We start from the raw sequence: 14,735 nt of genomic DNA, 5'->3' as shown, positions 1-14,735 counted from the left end.
AGCCTCAACAGTTTTCATAGTAGCTTTCTGTCCCGACTTGCCAACCTTTTGACACAGATCACTTCTTACAGTACCGTGTCATGTTTTTTCCAAAACACTGGCAATTAAAATATTTTATAAGCCTCCTTTTTGTAAATGTATGCCTAGGTGGCCTAAAAAGGAATTATTATGGGCTATAGCCAAAAGTGCAAGATGATAGGCACTTGTGACTGACTGCTTTTATCACTTCTTATCTCCCTTTAGAAGTACATTTCTTGTACAGTAACCTGTTGTCCTAGCCTGCAGACTCTCCCTGTGCTTGAAAGTTAGAAACCTCCTTTCAGTTTTGTAAGGTGGTATGTGAGAGCTCTGCCTGTTGCAACACTCTTTTCATGATCACCAGATCTTTTAACAGCTACACCTCAGATTTAGGTGTACTTACTACCCACTTTTTCCCTAAAGCAACCACTTCCAGAGAAAGTCTAGAACCTTTTGACACCTAAGGGTCAATTCAGGCTTGACAAAGCTCCTTTCTTATTCTTTTGGTGGTGTGGGTACTCTGTGGGTCTCTCCCCTGTTTGCCTTCACAACATGATTCTCTTCATGTCTTACTGTGTATAATTACATACGCAACAGCTAATTTTTCAGTATCATTTGCTATCAGGATATCTGATCTCCTTGTTATCTCCCTGCCTCCCTTGTCAGTCCAAATGAACTGTGACTCATAGCACCTGAAAAGGTGTCCCTCCAATGGCCCTAACTGGAATGGTCTACTTAAGCAAATAATGCATATCTCTATCAACTGCTGACTTAAAAATAGCTAATCTGATGTTGTCAGTCTTCACATAATCCTTGACTGTGGGTTCTTTTCTGAGCCTCTGAACCGACTCAGCCGTTTACTTCAGCTCTTGCCTTCCAAACTCTAGAGCCAGGTTCTACCCATAATCCTCCTCTCTAAATCACCTCCGATCTCATTAAACACTTCGTGTGTCAGACGCGTCCAACCTCTCTCGAGCTTTGGTAGTTATTCACAGTAAGTTACTTTCTCGGAGTTACTCTAAATTCCTTTCATATATATCTATATCTTAATTTCTTTTAGTCTTTCTAGCTGCTCCTCTCGTTTCTTTGTGTGCGTGTGTGATCTCTTTCTCCTTTTCCTTTCCTCTATCATTGGGTAGTTTTCTCTACGTACCATTGCTGGTACTCTCTTTTACCTATGTAGGTATTTCTGGCTACCATAGTTGGTACCCTTTTCTCTTTCTATTAAAAAAAAAAAAACGTTCCTGTTCTTTCTTGCGTGCGTGTGCGCGTGTGCATGCGTGCGTGTGGGTGTGCGCACGTGTGTGTAACCTTTATCAGTGCTAAGCCTCCTTTTGTGACTTGGCTGAGAAATCTGGTGTGCCTGTTAAGCCTTCAAAGGGCATTTCTGGCTTTAAGAGGTGCCTTAAGTGTGACAGGAAGATGCCCAATTTAGATGGACATGTCCAGGTGTGTATTGCTTAGCTGTTGTACACCCGCAGGAAGATTGCACCATCTGTCATCGTTTCTCCATCAGGACTTCAACTGAGCAGAGAAACAAGTTGATTTTGGAGGGTTTATTAAAAGAGGACTTAGAAGAGACCATATTTAGGTCTAAGACTGAAACCAGATCATCCTCTTCCTCTTCTAAACCGAAGAAAAGTTCCCATTCAGTTCTGAGCAGTTTCTCGGAACTGCCTGAAAAGTTATCCAAACAGCCTATGGTGTCAACAGTTCCCACGGCACCAACCACACCTTTGGATAAGACAACTACTGGTTCTGCCTCGGCACCAGAAGTTTCTTTGGTACCAAAGCAGACCACATTGATATCGATGCCAAGAACAAAGTACTCTCCTTCAGTTGATCCATTTTCAGACCGACCTCCTAGCCCATTCATGGAACTGAGACTGCCTAAGTCTCCTTCACCATCATCCGTTCGATCTAAGAGCCTGTCTGAATTGGACATCCTGAGGCTGGTGGACCAGCTCTTGTGGCGAGGGGATTACCTCCATCTTCAGTTCCCAGCCAAATGGGCACCGGGACCTGTCCTCCTTTGACACAGTCTTATATTCCTCCTGCAACTCCAGTTGAGTCTTTGGAGCCCCTGTCACCGACCTACCCAGTTCCGACCGTCTCTGTTCAGGTACGAGCCTCTTCTCTGGAACTGAGAATTGCCTTGAGCTACTCTGGTTTTTCTGAATCAGAGGTCTCCTGGGATTGGGACTTCTTTGCTGGTTCCGAGGCGCACGGTTCGACTTCCTTTTTATTGGAACCTTCCATGCCCCTCAGTGCTTCGGCTTTCATTGGCTCAACCCAGGCTTCTGCTTTGGAAGCCACCTCCTTGATGTGGGGTGGGACCGTGGTTCCAAAGGAGTCTATGTTGGTTCCAGGCTCCCATCCCTCTACAGGGGGCTGGCCTTCCAGACCATGGAGAAAGCCTTGTCCATTGTGGACTCAGTCCTTGCCATACCTTTTGGGCCAATCTTCTCCATCCCCTTGACCAGAGGTACCGTCAGCCTCATCCCTGGGACAGGGGGCACAAAAGCCCCAAGAAAGATGCACCTTGGTGGTTTCCTCTTCGGATACTTCCCTGGAACATTCCCCATCCCCCCACCCCTTAGCTCTTAGACTCCCCGGAGGAGTCCTTCACTGACGATTCCAATTTTGATGAAGGGGAAGGTTCCCCTAGGTCACTCCCTGATGATGTTTCCTTAAGGGACATCCTGGAAATCCTGAAACAGGGGGGGGGGTGGCTGGTCTTCCCTCCAGCCTTCCTCAGAGGAGTCTGTATACCTGGAAGCTTTTCTTGCCCAATCCTCTACTTCTTGGATCTCTCCACCTGCTGACAAGCTCATTAAATTGATCACGCAGCAGGCCTGGCAGATTCCTGACTCCATCAAACCAATCCCAAAGAGGCCTGACCGTATCCTTTCTGCCCCTAAGGAAGAGCAGCATTGAGCTAAGGGAATCCCAGTAGACGCCATGGTGACAGCGGCAGCCACAAAGAAGGAACTTTCAGAGGAAAGTCCTATCCATCCTCCTAACAAGGAATCCGGAACTATGGATACATTCGGGAAGCGTGTTTATGCTTCATCGACCTTCGCACTCAGGTCTTTGAACTGCATGGCGCACTTTACCAGGCTACAGAGAGATCTGATCAGAGAGCTGTCAGATACTTTCAAAGGAGCAGTAGTCGATGAAGTACAAGACAAATTTGCCACTCAACTCACCACCCTTGAAGCAATTTCTAACTCGTCCATGAGCCTGATTGCCTACACAGCCGAAGAGACTGCAGGAGCAGCAGGTTCAAGTGTAGCCATTAGGAGACATGCCCGGATGCACCTGTGTGACTTTGCAGAGCCATTTAAATCTTTGTTCATCAACTCCCCATTTAACGGACCATCCATTTTGGACCCAAAGTAAAAGACGCACTGGCCATATGTGAGAAAGATGGGAAGACTCTTTCTGTCATGGGTGTACACCTCTCCACTCCTCAATGGCCCTATTGCAGAAACCAGAAAAGTGGGAGTCTATGGTTCAAAAAGTCCCAAGGGCCTTTCCAGGACTCGCGTGGCAAGGACTTTCCACAGGGCAGAGGGGAAAGTAGCAATGGAAGATGCCATCCTAGAGGCAGAGGTGACCCACAGAACCAGGGGTCCAGAGTTTTTCTCTAGTAACTCCTACCAGCATTCCTGAATGGAGGCCCGATTACCTTCCTCTGGAGGCAGTCAGGGGACAATTATCCCTGCACCGATCTGCCTGGCTACAGATAACATCAGACAAATGGGTGCAGGGAATCATTTCCAGAGGTTACATTATTCCCCTTTCCTCAATTCCAAAAAACTCAGAGAAGACTCCCAAACGTTCCACCCAGTCACAGGGAAGCAACAGTCGTAGAAATTTAAAAACTGCTCGAAAAGAGTCCTCCAAAAAGCCCCACCAGACCAAAGAGGATTCAGTTTTACTCCAGATTCTTTTTAGCGCCCAAAAAGACAGGGAACTGGAGACCCATTTTGGATCTCATCCATTTCAACAAACTAAGTTCCAGATGATCTCAGTACAGTCAGTACTTCCATTCTTGGAAAAAGAAGATTGGATATATAGATCTTTAAGATGCGTATTACCATATAAAAATGGACAAATGCTCCAGGGGATTCCTGCACTTCTGGCTAGGCGACAGTCATTTCCAGTTTAGAACACTGTGCTTTGGTCTCACCACAGCCCCCAGGGTGTTTACCAAGTGCATGGCAGTGTTTGCAGTTCATCTCAGACTGCAGGGATTTTTTCCTTATCTTGACAACTGGCTCCTTGCTGCTACCACCAGGCATTAACTAGAGCGGGCAAGAGATTACACTTTGCATCTATGCACTTCTTTAGGCATTACAATAAATTACAGAAAGTCAAATTTGAAACCTACACAACAGCTGGAATTTATCAGAGTTCTGTTAAATACAGTTTTAGGAATTGCTTCACGCCCAGTAGAAAGGCTCCAAAAGGTCAGATCACAAATAAACCATATTATTCAGAACAGACGTGTTCAGCCAGAATCATCCTACAGGCGCTAAGCTCGATGGCAGCCTCTATTACTTTAGTTCCCTTGGCCAAATATCTCCTGCAGATTCTCCAATGGTTTCTGGCCTCCCAATGGTTGTTAATGAATCAGCCGATGTCGTATCACATCGTGATCGCCAATCGCTGCAAACAAGACCTGTGGTGGTGGCGGCTCCATTCCATCGAGATCCTTTTGGGCCGCTCTTTCATCCTGCCACAGCCCCAAGCCATAGTGACCACGGATGCTTCCCAGATGGGGGGAGGGGCATTATCTGGGGAGGATAGTCCAAGGCACTTGGTCCCACCTGGAGGCCAATTTGCACATCAGTATTCTAGAGATGAGGGTAGTAGTCTTAACATTGCAAGCATTTCAAGATGCCTTTCCCCTAAGAACAGTAGCAGTTCAGACGGGCAACATGTCTGCAGTCTGGTACATAAACAAGGATGAACACTTTTTCCAATAATCCATACAGGGTCAGATATTTTTACCAATGCATGTATTATCTTAGCCGTAAACAGAGGAGGTAAAAACGTCTTCCATTGTGTTGGTCTTCTTAGTACTGATCACACACATACCCATATAAGAATATCACAACCACTCCCCCTCTCTGTACCGAAGAAACCATTTACTACTGACTTTGGCTTCTAACCCTGAGATTTTACTTTGTTACTGATATACATTTGGCAGTGTCTAAAGAGTTCCTCTTCATGACTGTCTGAAGCTTCATGCTTATTGCTCCTTTCTCTCTTGCACATTCGTGCCATGGTGTTATTCCATCCCCCAACCCCCACCCTGCAGCTTTATACTGTTACTTCCTTTTCTGCTCTGCAGCTTCAGGTTGTTTCATCCTCTCTGCTGCTTGGAAGGGTGTCTCACCTCCATCCTCACCTGTAATTTATTTAATACAAGCTGTATTTTGATGTAATCTGGGAACTTTTCCACCTCTAGATGGTCATCACGTCTGACTGAAAAAAACAAATTAAAGAATAGGAGCGGATCCATTACAAAACAATTTATTGTTAATGGATTTTATCACAACTAATCATATGATAACCAACAGTCACCCTTGACCGACACATCTTTATTTCAGAGGAAGGAATGTTAGAGGTGAACAAAATAGACAGGAAATCAACATAAATTCTGTAACTTGACTGATGTTTCTTTTTCTGGAGCACATGGTATTCTCAACATGTTTTTTTTATTTATTCCATCTCAACATGCGAACTGTGCACATACTTTGTTAGAACATGATGTTTGTGCGCAAGCTTAATATTGTGTTTCTTTTGCAAGATGTAAAATTGGATCATGATGTTTTGTTGAAACAATCCAAGTTTAACCTTCCGTTAATTTCTACCCTACAAACATTCCAACATTCAAGTAAAATAGAAATTGTTGAGTTATTCAAACGTAAATCAGAAAGTTATTTTATAATTTGATAATTTGATCCATATGAAAGATTTTAGATTTATCCAAGCCGACAAGGGAGCTGCTGTTGTCATTATGATGTAGCGTAATTGCATTAAAGGTATGATGCAATTGTTAAATAATGGACACGAATAATGTATAAGAAAGTAACATTATTTGATATACTCAGTAATTATCGATTTGATTTATTGACACTCATCTGCATCCTACCAGGAATATATATATATATATATATATATATATATATATATATATATATATATATATATATATATATATATATATATATATATATATATATATATATATATATATATATTTAACTGTGTTACATCCTAGAAGTGGTATTTTTTCTGGTCTTCCTAAAATGTAAAAATGACTTAAGTCCTCCTTTCAGACCAGTTGTTTCTGCCAGTGGATCTTGTACTGAACCTATTTCTGTTTTTTTTTAGATAAGTTATTAAATCCATTCATTCAGGGATTGACCTCTTTTATCAGAGATTCTTAGTTTCTTTAGACAAACTTAAAACTTTATTTGATGGATTTGAAAATATTTTATTTACTATTGATAAATTTGTATACGTCTGTACCTACAGAGGAAGGCATTGAATTTGTATGTTTATTAGTCATTTTACTGATTGATCAAATAAAAGGATTAAATTTGTGTATAGTTTTAAGAATTTTTTAGTGATGACTATGATCAACAGATTAAATGTGATGAGGACAGTAGTGCCCCCCCTCATATGCCAACCTTGTTACGGGCTGGAGGGATCTGTCTGTTCTGCCCAAGATCCCTTTATTTAAAAAAAAAAAAAGTTTTAGTCATTTTTGTGGATGATTTATTTTTTGTATGGAGTGGGACACAGAGGGAATGTGAACATTTTGAGTCTTTAAATTCAACTTTTTGTTTTCTTAATTTTATTGTAGGTGAGGTATGTCAGACAGTAAAGTTTTGGATGCCCAAATTAACATGGACATAGTGAGATAGATATTTATCATAGGAAAAAAGGCTGCAGTTAATAATTTAATACCAATAGCCATCCTGCTTTCATTAAAATAGTATTTCAAAAGGACAGTTTATTAGAATTTCTCATTTATCCACTCATGAACAGGATTTTATCCATGACATAAGTCAGTAAAACTTTATTTTTGAAAAGGGGATATGACAGTAGTTCGATAGATATTACTGTTTATGAAGTTATTGACAACAGTTGGACTTTCTTTCCAACAACTTTGATTAGGGGATGGAGTAGAACACCCTGCAGTGAGGTTAAGGTAAGCCGTAGAGGTTTTTATATGGATATGCCATCAGATGTTAGATATTTCTTTGATATTCTAAATTTTAATCACAATATTATAAAAGGCAGTATTGATGTATATACATTTTGGTGGGCAAATCATTTATTGTGTATAAAAAGGCCCAAAACCAGAATTTTTGCAGATAGACGTTACGCTTATCAATGCAAACAGAACAAGCAAGTAACCTCTGCTTGTGGTTTTTGTAAAGCCTTTCGCCATATAATACAAAGTAAATTAATTTGTATATCCCACAGTAATTAAATTATATATGCCAAAGAGCATTATACATGTGATTCCACTGGTATTGTTTATACTGCAGTATGTGGGTGTTATAAGGCTTTTTATATTGGTATTACTATCAAATGCCTTTAAAGAGCATAAAACATTTATATGATAAAAAAAATTAAAATGAAAGTAATGCATTATGTAAGCATTTAAAATTGTTTCAAGATCATAGCAAATTAATTTTTTGCCCTGGCTAGGGTTCAGAAGGATATGAGAGGTGGAGATTTTAAAAACAGGGTTAAAATGAGTGACCTTGTAGCAGCTTAAATTAAAAGATGATACATTTCCTGGTTTGAATAATACAGTTACTGTTAAATGTTTTTTGAAGGCAAGAAAATGGATTCTTTTTATTTTTTTTTTATTTATACGAGTTCATTTGAATGCTTTATTTAGTGGTGAGTATTTGCTTTTTTAAATTACTCTGAAGATCTCTTATAACAAGTGATCAGAAAGAGCTAAAAAATTTGTTGGTCAACCGTGGTGGTGTTTTCTTCATTGGAGTTTTTAGTACATTGGACAGCGCCACTGTTTTGGAAAAATATTGGGTGAAACCTTAGCAGCATGCTGCACACTTAAAATCCATGCCAGGCTGTCTTTACCTGCAGTGAACAGAATTTTATCTGCACAGAAGTCTGCTACTATGTCCATCTTTATTAAGACTGTATGTAGTGGCACAGGAGATAGCATTGCCACCTCACAGCAAGAGGTTTCCCAGCTCATTTCTTGGCTGGAGTGCCATTTGTGTGGAGTCAGCATGTCCTTCCTTTGTTTGCATGGGGTTTCTGCAGGTGCTGTGGTTTCCTCCCCCATTCCAAACACGTGCAATAGATCAGTTGGACACTCCAGATTGGCCTTAAGTGTGAATGTGCATGCGAGTGTGTGATATGAAAGAACAACTGCAGCAGGTCTAGCCACTCAGCGCTACAAACTTTGGCTCTAGATGATTCACAGTTGAAGTGACACCATGACCCCATGTACAAAAATGGGAAGTAGGGGTTGTGGATGGATGGAGTTTGGGAGGCCACATTATCATGTCAAATACATATCTGTCCATTCAAAATAGTTTGTTGCAGGACAATCAGAGGGCAAAATAAAATGTTTTGGTGGGCCATATTGTGCCTGCTTTAAACAGTAGTGCCATTGACATTTTCAAATGTTTTTCAGAGATCATCATGTCTGTTTCCCTAACTATTCTGACAGTAAAATAACTACTGTACAATGTATACTGCTGTTCTTTCTCACTGTAAGGGTGAACACATTTTTTAGTGACAGAAGTGTTTTGTCTGCTGCATAAATCTTTGCAAACCAGCTAATGTTTGATGGATGGTATGAGCATTAAATCTGCACTGCTTAGCAACAAGTATATGATGTGCAGGGCTAATGGGCGTGAAATGCATACCACTACCACCACATAGTTTGATGACATGGGCCTCAAACACAGTGGCAAACTTGATGGGTGGGGTTTAAGTACCACCACTGCACTAATTATAATAAGTTGACCATAAGAGTATATGGTAGATATGCACTGCAGCCTTGGGTTGTGCCAACAACTGCTACAAGAACAGTGTTATAACCATTGGTTTGGAATTTGCAAATTTTATTTGACTCCAGTGCCTTCCATTGCAGTCTTGTAAGAGAGTGTCTGTGACATAGCCAAACCTCTGTTTTTCCATGTGCCCAGATATTTAGTGCTTCCCAGGATGGGCTTCTAATATCGATGCAGTGCCGTCTCCCTTTTACTACTTTCTAGACACATGCTGCTACCAGCCAAGACCTACCTGGCAGCAAGGTCTTAGTTACTGAACATCCTTACTATGAGCCAACCAATGTACTAACTTAAGGTTGCTTATAACCAAACAAGACTGTCTTCAAAAATGGTGAATGCCAACAGTAGCATCAGTTCATAGCACAAGGCTAACTGCCCTTGTGAGCTTTTTTAAGCCTAACCAGTTTCTCTCAAAGGGAAGAGTCAAAACAGTGTACCTTTTGTCTGTAAGATAAAGACCTTAACCACTGTATCAACACCCAAACCATGTGCTGTAAGGTTCCATCTGATGTAGTTAACTTCATTTTATCTGCAACCTGTGGGTATTCGGATCCATATCGGCTCCGAGCCGGCAACTTTTTTTTTTTTCCTAGCATCTGCTCCAAGCTCCTCCCCCTAACCATAATGCACTACCATCTCTTACCTTCCTTCAGATCTCATTTGCCCTGCTATAGTGAGCATTGTGGTGTCCTTCACTCTGAGCTCCGGGATAGTAAGTTTAAAGATTCTTAGTCTTTAGTGTGTCTGTGTTAGTTGTTTCCCTTCCTCCCCCACTAGTATATCGCTTGTTCGTCGGTTAGTTAAAAAAAAAAAGTTTTTGTTATAAAACTCTGTAGAGCAGTTGTTAGGCCTGCCCTTCCCCTGTGTGTGTTTGTGTGTGGTGATCTTTGTAGGGAGTGGTGTTTGGTGCAGGACCATGGCTGATCAGTCAAAATCAGTGTTTAAAAAATGCACAGAGTGTGGCCATAAGCTCTCACCGGCTGATGGTCACACTCTGTGTAATTTGTTTGGGAGTGTCCCATTTGTCGACTCAATGTTCACTCTGCACTGTGTTCAACCCTATAGCCCTCGGGGATCGGAAGGTCAGATTAGTAGCCAAAGGCCTTCTCCCTGCATCTATGCTAGAGTCTGCCATGGCCTCGGTACCCATTACTCCCACCTAACTTCCCACCCAGACAGAGACTCAAACTCCCCATTTCTTCTGGTGCTGGGTCAAACAAGGAAAAAGCTATAGTGAGTGTAGCAGACAAAGACAAGGACAGAGAAAGGCGCAAGGAGGACAGGGACAAAAAAAGGTTAGACCTTGCAAGAGATCCCCGGACAGGAAACTCTTCCTTAGTCCCCCTACTAAGTCCATGAGGCCAGTTTCTCCACGTCTCCAGTCTTCTCATTTTTCATCTGAGCCACTGGAATCTTCGGATCTGAGGCCTTCCTTGCCCTTACATCGCAGACCAGCCAGATCTGAGTCGGTGGCTTCTTTGCGATCGACTCGGAGCTTATCAGACTTAGACATGGACAGGATGATGCGGAGATTCATTCAGATCCAAATACAGATGGGAGTCATTCATTGCCCTCTCTAGAGTATTTCCCTGTTATGAATGGGGGTTTCCTGTTATAAATTTATTTTTATTTTTATTTTTATATTTATTTTTATATATATACAATTCTAAATTTACTTCTTATAGTACCTCTTGAGGGATTATATTTCAAATGATTTTTAATTTATACTCCTGGTGTTTAAAAATGTTGTTTTTAACTATTCTATTGTTATGTTTAAAATGTGGTAAAATCTGCCTTGTTTTTAATTTATTTACATCAGTTCCACTGGCTTTGACATCATTTCCTTTTTTAATTGATTTATAAACTGACTTAGAGCGCATAGTAATTGTTTTTCTACTCTGAAGAAGCTGTGTCAGTGCACATGGCGAAAACGCTATACTAATAAATTTTTTGCGTTAAGTTAACTGTTTTGCAATTTACTGGATTTGAACTTCAACTTCATTCCACTTTCTGCTGGAGCAAGGAGTCCGAGCTTATTTGTTTTTTATTGGCTTCTTTATTTTGTGATTTTACCAGTTTGTTCGTCATGGCTATGGACTGTCCTGTTAGCCCCAGCACGCCTAACTTGTTCCTGACAACTGGAATGGATAATTTAAACCAGGACTACCTTTTAAAAGTAACTGAAACACTTTCAACTCTAGCCGTGAAGCTAGACCTTTTGAATGCTAAATTTGATTCTCGAACGAAAATGGGTCAAACCGCTTAGCAGCTGTTGCTGCTGACAATGTACCGAACTTCCAATACTGCCTCTCGAGCCCTCCGGACTTCAAAATACGGCTGGCCAACTTCCTACCAGCCAAGTTCAAAATAACAACGCCGGAGTAAATAATCTGCTTGGAAAGACTGTTCCAACAACATTCAAACACCAGCCTACTGGGGGGGGCCAGCACCTTGTATTCACATAACAAGCTGCTTCAACGAACTCTAACGGTGTTCCTTGTAGCAACGTAAGTACTACTACTAATTTCACAGAATGGATCAAAAGCACAGACTGGTTTCTGTTCCTTGAGCAGAACCCGTCTCTTACTGCTGTAAGAAATTCCGAAATAGTAAACATTACACTTACTGATAAGTTGAAGCACTTTGATTCCAATGTGCTTAAACTCAAGAAATTACAATTATAGACTGCCTATTTCAGACAGTGTATCACTGAAGGCCTTATTCCTAAGGGATTACGGATTACGTTTTCTCCATCTGGCTTGCTTAACAACGCACAGTTCTATGCCGACTTAAAAGACCTTTTTCAAACTCAAGGGGTTCACTTACTTGAGCTTATCATCAAGCATTATGATATCCAGATAAACCAACTACTTTTGGAAACAGAACTTCTTGATAAAGATTTAAAAGCTGACCTGGACTTCCCTAAATTCAGAATTGACTATGACAGAACCCTTACAAGTATTGACGCCTTACTCAACAAACTAAAATCAAACAAAAGTAAAAAATTACAAAGGGATAGACAGGCATATAAAAATAGTTCTGCATATCCTAAACTTCATTTTGTGGAAAATAAGAACTCACTCCCTGGGGAAAGGGCTGGTCAGCTCGACAACTTTACACAGGCACCCCATGACTATGCACCCCCCCTCGATGATTTTGCTCACAATGATGAACAACCAAGCCCCAGACGAAGTAACAGAATAAGGGGCCTTAACGCCAATAATAACTCTTCCCCTAGGACTAATGGCAGACAGAACCAGAACGGTAACAATACTTTTTTAGCCCAGCGCCAATCCCGACAACGGAACAACAGGAGACAGAACTGGAATTAACCAATACAAGTTCTTTGGATTTAACCTTGGAGGGTGCTTCAGATTCAGATTCTAATGGGGACCTTCTTACACCAAAAGGTCCCAAAATCATTCACAACTTTAATGGTGATTTTAAAATTTACAATTTCACCGATATTTCTCTTTCTGCTGATCTTATAGAGCTTTTGGCTTATGGGAATACATTTGTCCCGAGTAAAACTGGTGACATATCAAAAGAAATTATAAATCTCAAGTGTTTTGTGAGAAAACTAAACCTGAAATTGTTTTTTAACAATGTATGTATCCAGCCAGGTCCTTCTTCTCTTAAATTACCTAGTGTTTTTAACCCACCCCTCCACCCTGCATTAGCAGTCTTTGAACATGTTTGTGAAATAGATCTAAGACACATGTTTAATGATAACGTCCCGAATAAGCCTACTAGGGTGTTTAACACCTCTAAAGAACAACTTGAATCACTTATCAACCTTCGTTTAATGAAACCAGATAAAGGGGGTGGGTTGGTAATATTCGAAAATGATGTCTATAATGAAAAAATGTCCCTGGTATTGGATACACCAGCATATTCTGAAGCTTCCATCAACGAAATACATACTGCACATAACAGGATTAGAGGTTATTTTCGAGATTTATACCTCGATAATAAGATAGATCTTGATACCTATAACTACTTAGATATCACATTACCAAAGATTCCAGTTATGTTTGGCATACCCAAGGTTCACAAAAACTTATTAAATCCACCTATGAGGGCTCTAATTGACGGAGGTTCCTCCATGACCTATCCAAGTGCCAAACTTGTCGACAAACTCTTGTCCAAATACATCCAGAGTTTACCTGGTATCTGTAAGGACTCATGGTCTTTCTTGGAACGTATTAACAGTCTACCCTTCAACAGTGACAACAATTTTTTAACTGTTGATGTGGTGGACTTATATACTTCAATACCTCACCAAGAGGCCCTTGAGTGGACTGCACTATTACTCCAAGAATTAGGTGCCCCAAAATCGGAGATTGAATTAGTCACAGAACTATTGAACATAGTCCTGTCGTCTAACTATTTCATTTTCAACAGGAAATACTTTCTCCAGAAGCAAGGGGTTGCCATGGGGTCCCCTTGTGGGGCTTCCGTGGCAAACTTCTTCATGGGATACTGGGAGAAACATTTGCTTTTTGCCTCTACCACTCTTATGGCGCCATTGCAATTCTACACCAGATACCTGGATGACATGTTTTTGGTTTTTAGAGGTGGCCAACCTGAAGTTGATGCCTTCATCACTTCTATTAATTCCACTACTGAATTCTTAAAATTTACGTATAAATTTTCTAGTCTTGAAATTGACTACTTGGACATCAGATTAACCAAAGATGTCGAGTCCCATTCTTATACCTCAAACATCTTTAGAAAGCCCTGCAACTCTTTTTTGCACTTCTCGAGCCATCATCCCTTCAAACAGAAGAAAGCAATAATTAAAGGACAATTAGTGAGGGCGGCAAAGATGTGCAGTACTCTAGAAGGCTTCGAAAAAGAATGTGACTTGCTGTTTGAGATGTTCTCCAGCAGAGGTTATCCTTTGCACCTTATTCGTGAACTCATCTCGGAGGTCCACACAAAGAGATTAAATGGCCTTTTTAAAGCCATTTTGAGTGGGCATAATTCCCACTCTTCCTTTGATTAATCCAAATGAATCAAACAACTTAAATTCAATAATGGTTGAAATGGTACCCCAACCAACCCTTTTTGATCCATCTTGTAGTTACATCATGACCTTCAGCTTAGATGCGAAGGAAATAATGACTATTATACGTAAGAATTGGGATTTTATCTCAAGTAATTCTTCACTTCTTGAGAAATTTGGCCCATATCCTAGATTTGTGTTTAAAAGAAACAACAATTTAAAAGAGTTATTACAAAGGTCTTCTCAAAAAACACCTTTTAATAGAAAAGTGGGCATGTTTCCTTGTGGTTTCTGTAATAGGTGCCACAATGTTAGACCAGGGCAGACGTTTAACATAAGAAATAAAAAATTCACTATCAGATTCCCACTAAACTGTGAAAGTAAATCAATTGTCTATGTGGCCTTCTGCGATTGCTGTCCTTCTTTCTACATCGGTAAAACCGACCGTAGACTACGTGACCGCATGTATGAACATCTATATGCGATCAGGAATAAGAAAGACAGCAACGCACTGGCTAGGCACATAACTAACCAACCGGGCCACAGTTTTTCTTTTATGGCAATAGACCAGGTACAGGGTAATATTAGGGGGGGTCCTACCCCACTACTCCTTGAACTCTGAA

The 14,735-nt window shown here is 40.7% G+C and overlaps 1 protein-coding gene across 1 annotated transcript in view; it reads left to right on the top strand.

Moving 5' to 3' along the window:
- Positions 1-14,735, top strand: part of GFUS (GDP-L-fucose synthase) — a 651,262-nt gene that overhangs the window by 516,090 nt on the left and 120,437 nt on the right. The window lies entirely within an intron of this gene.

This window comes from Protopterus annectens, chromosome 3.part1 (assembly GCF_019279795.1).
Source record: "Protopterus annectens isolate FY-2018-M chromosome 3.part1, PAN1.0, whole genome shotgun sequence".
Classification (NCBI taxonomy): Eukaryota; Metazoa; Chordata; order Ceratodontiformes; family Protopteridae; genus Protopterus; species Protopterus annectens.
This window is presented reverse-complemented; position numbering and strand designations above follow the sequence as displayed.